Raw genomic sequence first — 9,571 nt, 5'->3', positions numbered from 1 at the left:
CACTCTAGGTTGAGGGAGAAGTTGCGTTCACTGTCTAACCTGCACCCTCTATACAAACCAAATAATCCTTATTTTTTTACAAACATTGATGATTAGTGCGTACAAGTCCTTTGACGCTTTACAGACTATTTCTAACTTTAAGCCGTTTGAGGAATAGACTTCTATTGGGCTAAAGGTGTCCCCTTTCCTGACTAGAACGTTTGGTACAGTCTTGGGGAATGACTAATCCAGGATGACGCAGATGACCTAATATGGTATGATTTCCTCTCCCGTGGTAAGAACACCGGCAGGATTCCCCTTCTCGTAGTCTGATGGGTTTCTTTCTCCTTCCCCGTGCCCGGCTGGAGCCACTGGCTTCCCCACCTTTCAAGAAATGGGATCCTGAGCCACCCCATCAGCTCCTTAGTGAGGACAGTCTCATTACTGATCTCTGATGGGAGGGCTGATTCAAAATAAGTACACAAGGAGAATACCAGGATTTTTTTTTTTTTTTGGGGGGGGGGAGGGGAAGGGGGCTAGCACACCATAAATGCGATGCATTCTTTTGTGTATTATCTTTAATTAAACGGCATCAATAGAATTTCCCCAGTATGTATTAACTTCTATACACTGCAAGAGACATCACAGCAGCACCTGCACATCGAAAGAGACACTAACATCTGTTATACAGTACACCATAAGAGACGATTTCTCACAAAACCTATTAAAGTTTAACCAACGCAGTGCTTGTTAACGTCCGATATATATATATATATTGCAGCAGTCTTTTAGACTGAGGCTGCTTTCAATTCTCGCCATAGTGAATTAATTCCAAAGGGGGCAATGCAAGATGGCCACAGTTGTTTAGATTATTATAAATCCACTTTCTAAAGGAAATGGTTTATGAGATTACTGTGTATCTGTGTTCCCTTATATTTTTATTTTCTTTCATGAATCATGACTTAATTACTTGCCTTTCCTGAAAATAGCATATGAGGGTGGATAGAATAAAATTACCACATTTTACATATTGATATTGATATTTCCTTTAATATTATAATATGGAAGTCCTTAATTCTTCCAATTACTCTATCTGATAACGATAAACATAGTTTGACATTTCAATTGCATTAAAATGAATTATTAATCATTGGAAAGATAACATCTCTCTCTCTCTCTCTCCATAACATTATAGTGGAGTTGGTTAACTCTATTCAGAAAATATGAACATATTTCAAAAATTAAAATAGCCGAATCACAGTACTTTTGTTAATGGAAAATAACTGGATGATTATGAGGACACATCCAACGATTTTCCAACTAGAAAAATGACTATGGCCATTTGCTGGATGTTATTGTGCTCTGTATGTCTATCTTTTAGACCATTTTGGGGGGGGGGGGGGGGGAAGACCAAGGGAAAATCACACAAAAACAAGCTATTGGAATGTATTGTGGGGGGGGGGGCAGCATTCTTAGTAAACTGGCCACACAGACAGCACAGCAGAGCAGTGAGCACCCTAGGGGGCATTGCAGTGGACTTCACACAAAAGGTCCCGGGTACATATTTTATTTTTTTTTAATTTTTGTTACATTTGTACCCCGCGCTTTCCCACTCATGGCAGGCTCAATGTGGCTTAAATATTATATACAGGTACTTATTTGTACCTGGGGCAATGGAGGGTTATCTCAATGTTACCCCCTTAGTATGGTGAGCCCTCCAAACCCACCAAAAACATACTGTGAAATAGGCCTGGCCATAACATCTGAAGCTGTCATAGAAACTGGTATGTACTATTTATTTCACTACTACTACTACTTAACATTTCTAGAGCGCTACTAGGGTTACGCAGCGCTGTACAAATTAACAAATAAGGACGGTCCCTGCTCAGAAGAGCTATTTCACATCTTTGGGGTGGCAGGGGGTCAGTGACCACAGGGGGAGTAAGGGGGGTCATGCATCAATCCCTCCAGTGGTTATTTGGTCATTTAGGGCACCTTTTTGTGACTTAGAAGTATGTTTACTAAGGTGCGCTATAGGCGTGTTAGCGTTTTTAACACATGTAAATGGTTGTCCCGCATTAAAAGCTAAGGCATCTATAGGCGCATTAGCGTTTAACGTGCCTTAATTTTAAAGACGCGTTAAAAATGCTAATATGCCATAGTAAACATATCCCTTAGTCAAGACTGAAACAGGTCTAGACCAAAACGTTTACTTTTAGCCCTGGACATTTTAGCTTTGTTCCAGTATGGCATTAAGTCCAAGTTTTGAGAATGGACAAATCCCACCCCTAACATGCCCCCTTGTGATTTGGATGCACTGCATATGAGCTGTATAGAAAAATATCTTTAAAATGGTTTTCAAAAATTCCAATTTGGACATTTTGGCAAAAAAAAAAAAAAAAAGTCCATCTGCACTTTGTGCTGTTTTTTGGATATTTTTCTGTTTCACAAATGGGCCTCTATATCTTGTCATCCTTTAGATAAATCCTTACTTATCTCTTATGTTTTTTTTTATTTGTTTGATGCTTACATAAGAACATAAGTGTTGCTATACTGGGACAGACCAAAGGTCCATCAAGCCCAGTATCCTGTTTCCAACAGTGGCCAATCCAGGCCACAAGTACCTAGAAAGATCCCAAAACAGTAAAACAGATTTTATGCTGCTTATCCTAGAAATAAACAGTGGATTTTCCCAAGTCCATCTTAATAATGGCTTAGGGACTTGTCTTTTAGGAAATTAGCCAAACCTTTTTTAAACCCTGCTAAGCTAACTGCTTTTACCATAATCTCTGGCAACAAATTTCAGAATTTAATTACACATTGAGTGAAGAAATATTTTCTCTAGTTTGTTTTAAATTTACTACTTTGTAGCTTCTTTGAGTGCCCCCTACTCCTAGTATTTTTGGAAAAAGTAAATAAGCAATTCACATCTATCCATTCCACTCCATTCAGTATTTTATAGACCTCTATCTTATCTTCCCTCAGCCATCTCTTAAGAGCCCTAGAAATTTTCGACAAAATATCCTTGGGCATGCACATCTTAACCGCTTGGGCCAACGCCTTTATGATGAAAATGAACAAAGAAAAAACGCAATGCCTAATCCTCTCTTCCCAGCACTCCGCGCCCCTCCCTACCAACCTTAACATCTCCGGCACCACAATCCCCATATCTGACAACTTAAAAAATCCTCGGAGTGACATTAGATAACCATCTCTCGCTCAAAGATCACGCAAAATCCACTACAAAGAAAATGTTCAACATGATGTGGATACTTAAACACGTAAAACCATATCTCCCCTTGAAAACATTCCGGAACTTGGTGCAATCCACAGTACTTACCCATGCCGACTACTGCAACAGTATTTTCTTAGGCTGCAAGAAACACATCCTGAAAAATCTTCAGACTGCCCAAAATACAGCAGCTAGACTCATTTTTGGCAAACCATGATTTGAAAGTGCAACACCTCTTCCTATCAAAGAATGTATAAATTTCAAAGTCCACACACTAATCCACAAGATTATCCACGGTGAATCTCCAGGCTATATGCTCGACCTGATCGACCTCCCCACCAGGAACATGTCTACAACCTCACGAACTTACCTCAACCTACACTACCCCAATTGCAAAGGACTCAAGTACAAAACCTATTATGGATCCAACTTCTCCTTCTTAGGCAGTCAACTCTGGAATGCCCTCCCCAGACCAATCCGATCACTCAGTGACCATCTGCCCTTTCGGAAATCACTAAAAACCCATCTGTTCAGGCAAGCCTACCCAAACGATCCAGATTAATTCCCACAAACCCATCTACTCATCACATATCCAGGATATCACATATCAATGACCTAGACTACATCTCCCGCCTCATTTCCCCTGCTTAACCCCTGTTCTATCCCCTTTTGCCTCATCGACCCCTCCCCCAATGCTCACCTACCCTTACTCACACCTCTCCTACTCCCTTCACTCTTGCCTGTTACCCTCCGCCTCATCTACACTCCAATTGCTCACTTACCCTTGCTCATACTTCTCCTACTCCCCTCATCTCTACGTTTGTAATCCCAATTACTATGTAAGCCGCATAGAACCTGCTTTGAGTGGAAAAGCGCGGGGTACAAATGTAATAAATAAATAAATAGATGCTGTAGCCCTTCCTCATAGGGAAGTTGTCCCATCCCCTTTATCATTTTCATTGCCTTTTTCTGTACGTTTTCTAATTTTGCAATACCTTTTTTTAAGATGCAGTGACCAGAATTCAACATAGAATTTGAGATGCAGTCGCACAATGGAACAATACAAAGGCATTATAGCATTCTCATTTTTGTTTTTCATTCCTTTCTTAATAATTCTTAACATTTTATTTGCTTTCTTAGACCCTATTATACACTGAGCAGAGGGTTTCAATGTATCATCAATGATGACACCTAGATCCTTTTCCTGGTCGGTGACGCCTAATGTGGAATCTTGCATCATGTAGTTATAGTTTGGGTTCCTCTTTCCCACATGCATCACTTTGCACTTGAGCACATTAAACATAATCTGCCATTTGGATGCCCAGTCTCCCAATCTCATAAGGTCCTATTGCAATTTTTCACAATCATCTTGCAAATTAACAACTTTGAATAACTTTGCGTCTTTAACAAATTTAATTACCTCACTAGTCATTCTCATCTCTAGATCATTTATAAATATGTTAAAAAGCAGCGGTCCTAGCACAGACCCCTGGGGAACCCCACTATCTACCCTTCTTCATTGAGAGTACTAACCATTTAACCCTACTCTCTATTTTCTATCTTTTAATCAGTTTTTAATCCACACTAGGACATTGCCTCTTATCCCATGACTTTCTAATTTCCTCAGGAGTCTTTCAAGAGATATTTTGTCAAATGCCTTTTGAAAATCCAGATACAAAATATTGACTGGTTCATCTTTATCCACATATTTAGTCACCCTTTGAAAGAAATGTAGTAGATTGGTGAGGCAAGATTTCCCTTGACTACATCCATGTTGGTTTTGTCTCATTAATCCATGCTCTGTAATTTTATTCTTTATAATAGTCTCTACCATCCATTTTGCCTGGCACTACCATCAGGCTCACCAGTCTATAATTTACTGGATCACCTCACCTTTTTAAAAATTGGTGTTACATTGGCCACCCTCCAATCTTCCAGTACCATGCATGCTTGTAGGTGCCTCCTAAGTGCATTTACACAATACCCACAGTATGTTTTGAGTTTAAAAAAGCAAATGTCTTCAATATCAGCTTCCACAGTTATATAAATATATGGGATCTTAACGGTGCCACTTAGAGCTCAAACTTCTCAGAGCTCTAAGCTTTAACGTGTACAGCGCTGCATATGTCTAGTAGCGCTATAGAAATGATTAGTAGTAGTAGTAGTAGTAGTACCCGGTCAAAATAGCCCCAACAACAAAGCCCCAAACATAAAAGCCCCTGACATAATAGCCACTGTCAAAACGCCCCCCCCCCCCCAATATAGCCCTTGACAAATTAGCCCCACAACAAAAGGGCCCAATCAGGCTCCCAGAATTTGGCCTCTGACAAAGTAACCCAAACAGAACCAGTCGGGGAGAACTTACCTTGTGGCACACTGCAAGAGGATCTGCCCAAATTTACTTGTAGAGAATCCCTTTATTTGAGGAAAACTGATCACCAGCTGACCCTGGAAGTCTTGTGTCTGGCTTGTCTCTGCCACGTCCCGCCTATGAAATAACAAGAAGTAGTAGTAGAGATAAGAGCTCTGGGTTCCGCTGGTGGTAAGTTTTCTTCGAATACAGGAAGTCTGCTGAAGTCTTTGCTATGAGCTAAAGTTGTTAATACTAATTTTATAGGTAATAATGATAAAACTAGTTTTAGGTTAAGAGTTCCAACACAGTCTATTTGGGGATAAACAGACTGTGTTGGAACTCTTATTAATACTAGTTTTATTACTATTACCTACACTACCGACAAGCTCATTGTCTGTAGCCACAGTTGTCTGAGGAAATAAGTGATCTAAGCATTGTGGTTGCTTACATTGCTTTGGCGCTACAGAGCAAGGCAATTGATAAGCTTAAAAAAAATTCATAGATGCTAATTTGTAGGTTAACACATGTCAAGTTAATTTGGCGTGCACTACATTTAAGGAGCATTAAAAAAAAAACTGAATGCGCACTAATAAATACACATCTCTGATACACCTTAATCTGTGAACCTATCCAACCAGAAGCCTTGGTTTAATCTGATTGCCTACCTTTCCACTATCAGTCTTCAAAGTGGTGTACTATAAAATATGCATTCCTATTAAAAACAGTACTATAATGATAAACAATTTAAAACAATTGTATTATAACTCAATCATAATAATTGAATCCCAACAAACTCCCAAATAAACATATTGTTTTCCTAATAATCTTACCTTGCCAAACAGGATAAGGTTGGTAAGACTATGAAAATGATGTCAATACTGTTTAGAATAGTTTCCTTAAACAGCAGAACAGATCATGAATACCAGTTGGTAGCTATAGAATTTTGTTTATTTATATATGCTTTATACAATGCAATGAGTGAAGATTTCACTTGTAGTTTATCATCTTTTTTTGTGATGTGTTATTTTTTTTCCAGGGGGCTATTTTGTCAAGGGCTATTTTGTTACAAGGCTGTTTTGTTGGGGCTATTTTGACAGGGCTAATATGTCGTGGTGCCGCTTTATACACCCCGCTCCTTATCAGTCCATAAAAAATCTTTTTGTTTTAAATATCTTTTTATTTCCATCTATAATTCAAAGCATAAAACTTTATAACTGATCAAATATCATCCAGTAAAGCAGATCATGATAACATTTTTTGCACCTGCTCATCTGAATATTAACAAAAGTTATAGGTGCTGTGAGAGACATCGCATACATTGTACAATAGAACTTAATAGATACTGTGACAGATGTCTCTCAGTATATAACAGAAGTTATTAAGTGCTGTGAGGGATGTGTCTTGCAGTTTATAATAGAAGTTAATTGGCTGCTGGTGTGGAAATGCCAACACAGCCCATTCAAAGTGAATGTGACAGCATTGCTGAGCGGCAGGCCACTAGCACAGCTTTGTAACAGGAGGAGTCAGTTCTATAAACGGAGCCCAAATTTGGGCGCTGATAAAAATTAGCGGTAAGCACTATTCGATAAATGCCAAGCGTCAACTTCGAAACTACCACAGGGTGCCCATGCTACCCGTGAGGTACTGCCAATTTGGCATGCGCTACCCGCATGTTAGTCCTACCGCTGCTTAGTAAAAGGGCCCCTCAATGAGAACACTTTGTCTAAAAAGTCAGTCACTGTGTGTTTGCAAACATAAGTAAGAAGTCTTTGCAAAATGCTGACAACACAGAGCTGTCTCCAAAAATAAGCAAGAAGGCAACCGGTCCACAATATCCACCGTGGAATAAAAGACAAGAAGCAGACCTTGCTGAAGAAAATGCAGTCTTTAATAAGTCGCAGTAATGCTCCCAGGATTCACAGTCAGATGATTTATTAAATATTGCATTTTCTTCAGCAAGGTCTGCTTCTTGTCTTTTATTCCACCAAAAATAAACATACAGTTGAAAAATGCCAGCATGCAGTTCGCCAAACAGCTTCTCTACATTATTTGCTGCATGCTGGCGTTTTTCAACCGTATGCTTATTTTTGGTGACAGCGCTGTGCTGTCAGCATGTTGCAAAGACTTCTTACTGGGTTTGTTGGTTTAAAATAGCACAGTGACAGACTTTTAAGACAAAGTAGTTTCACTGAGTGTTCTGTACCCCTGAAGCAACCCTTGTGGGGTGAAGCGTGGACGTCAGGTTTGTTTTAAAACTTATTTGGATGCTGAGTCTGTGCTGGGCTTGTTTTCCTTGGATTTGTTGTGGACAAGAAGGGCCTGTCTGGTGTTGTGACAAACAGAGTGGACAACTTTAATTCAAGTAGATGTTGGAGAGGCAAGACAAGGAAGATAAGATAGAGCCCTTTATATGCTGGAAGATACTGATGCACAAGAAATCTTTTTCAATGGAGCATGGGGGCATAACATGAGGCTCTAAGGCATTGGAGCTGACTCTGTGGGTGCTGTGGGTGCTTGAGCACCCCCAATATTGAGAAAATTCCTTGTATCTGTCCAGGGAAGGGTTATTTCCATTGGGCTTAGCACCCCCATTAATTTTGAAAAGTTGGCTCCTATGCTCTAAGGGGATATTTTACTAAGCGGCGGTAAGCCCAACATGGGCGTACCACTCACTAAACCAGAAGTACTGCTGGGCTACTGCAGCAGCCCAGCAATAATTCCCACCCTCAGCGCACTGCCCGGTTACTGCCGGGTTAGCATGGGAGCCCTTACTGCCACCTCAGAGGGTGACAGTAAGTGCTCCCCCACCCCCAAAATGGCCACACGGCCATTTCTTTAAAAAAAAAACGTTTACCGGCTGCAGTAAAAGGGGGCTTCAGCACACATCAAAAACACATGCCGACACCAGTTAGGGCCCCTTTTGCCACAGCTTAGTAAAAAGATCCCCAGTGAGTAGAGCTAGGAATAAGGTCAGGAAATATTTATTCACACAAAGAATGATGAATGCCTGGAATTTGCTCCTGGAACACATGGCGGAAGCTACATAATAAGAGTTGTCCAAAAAATTAGAGCATAAACACAGAGAATCCTTTGGTGGACCAAAAAAGTGACATATAAAACTCAGATGAGATTAGTTGGAAATAAAAAAAAAAAATGAGGTCGTTGGGTTAGCAAAAGGGTAACATGTCAGTCCTCTAGCCAATTCTGGCCATGCATGGGGCTGAAATGCAGGGCAGTGGTGAGAAAGGGGTCAGAGGTTCAGGTTAGAGAATGACACAGGAGCGGGTAATCGTGGTAAACTGCAGTAATCCGTAGTAAAACTGCAGGAATGGGAAAAAAGTTTTACTGCGGGTGCAAAAAGAGGTTATTTCCCCGCCCCACAGGAGCGGTAATAACCCCTGCACCCGCAGTACAACAGACGCCTACCTTTTTCCAGTCCTCCCTCCCTTCCTTTCAAGTCCGGTGTCACTCATTCACTCTCCCCCACCTCCCCCCGTCCTGTATCACACTCTCCCTCCCCCCCCCCCCCTGCAAGCTCTGCTGTCACTCCTCCACCTTTCCACTGTGCTCCTGCTGCAGCCTTTTCATCTTCCGGGCTGCCGGCAGTGTTAGCAATGTAAGCACGCTGCCTTTGCACGGTCCTGAAGCCAGACAGATGTAGAAAAGGAAAGGAAGAAGCCAAGAAAAGAAATGGAAACGCCAACGTGGAAAAGAATTTAATGAAGACTGACACGTGGAAAGTGGAAAAAAGACTGGGACCAGCCCAATTAGAAAAATAAAGTGCTCGGACAACAAAGGTAGAAAAGAAATATTTTTATTTAATACTTTTTTTGGACTGAGATGTGCGTGCTTTGTGAAATGCACATCTTTTCTATTTGTGTATTTTGCAGAGTGCAGAAGAAAATACATTTCTGTTTCTCTTTTTCTAGTGTTTACACAGCTTACAGAGTCTGGCTTTCTTGATGGAGATCTCTATTTCTGTGTATAGTGAGAAAAGAATTAAATGA

Source organism: Microcaecilia unicolor, chromosome 11 (assembly GCF_901765095.1).
Source record: "Microcaecilia unicolor chromosome 11, aMicUni1.1, whole genome shotgun sequence".
In the NCBI taxonomy this organism is placed as follows: domain Eukaryota; kingdom Metazoa; phylum Chordata; class Amphibia; order Gymnophiona; family Siphonopidae; genus Microcaecilia; species Microcaecilia unicolor.
Note: the sequence above shows the minus strand (reverse complement) of the source record.